This window comes from Eimeria mitis, genomic scaffold (assembly GCF_000499745.2).
Source record: "Eimeria mitis Houghton genomic scaffold, Emh_scaff698, whole genome shotgun sequence".
In the NCBI taxonomy this organism is placed as follows: domain Eukaryota; phylum Apicomplexa; class Conoidasida; order Eucoccidiorida; family Eimeriidae; genus Eimeria; species Eimeria mitis.
The window spans coordinates 14,011-14,515 of NW_013575076.1; the positions used below are offsets into that span (position 1 = coordinate 14,011).

Genomic DNA, 505 nt, shown 5'->3' on the forward strand with positions numbered 1-505 from the left:
ACAGCAGCAGCAACAGCAGCAGCAGCAGCAGCGGCAGCAGCAGCAGCAGCAGCAGCAGCAGCAGCAGCAGGAACAGCAGCAGCAGCAGCATGGGTTTAGTGTTTAGGGTTTAGGGTTTACAGGTGGCACAGAGTACTGGCGATGAGAAGGGCAGCGAGCCCTGTCACTACATATTATCTATTAGGGTTTAGGGTTTAGGGTTTAGGGTTTACGGTTGGTAGAGTATTTGCGATGAGACTCTCAGCTAGCCCCCGTGTTTGTTTAATTAGGGTTTAGGGTTTAGGGTTTACAGGTGGCAGCGTATGAGCAACAAGACTCTCAGCTAGCCCGTTTGTGGTTAACTAGGGTTTAGGGTTTAGTAGGGTTTAGGGTTTACCGGCGGCAGTGTATGAGCGACGAGGGTTTGTGCTAACCCCGCTGGGGTTTTAAAAAGAATTAGGGTTTACAGGTGGCAAAATATAAGCAATATAACACTCTCCCTTTAATATCCTATTATCTATTGTCT

The 505-nt window shown here is 48.3% G+C and overlaps 1 protein-coding gene across 1 annotated transcript in view; it reads right to left on the minus strand.

The window, feature by feature from the left end:
* EMH_0020100 (uncharacterized protein) overlaps positions 1-505 on the minus strand; it is a gene marked incomplete at both ends in the record, with an annotated part of 15,099 nt that overhangs the window by 13,924 nt on the left and 670 nt on the right. The window lies entirely within an intron of this gene.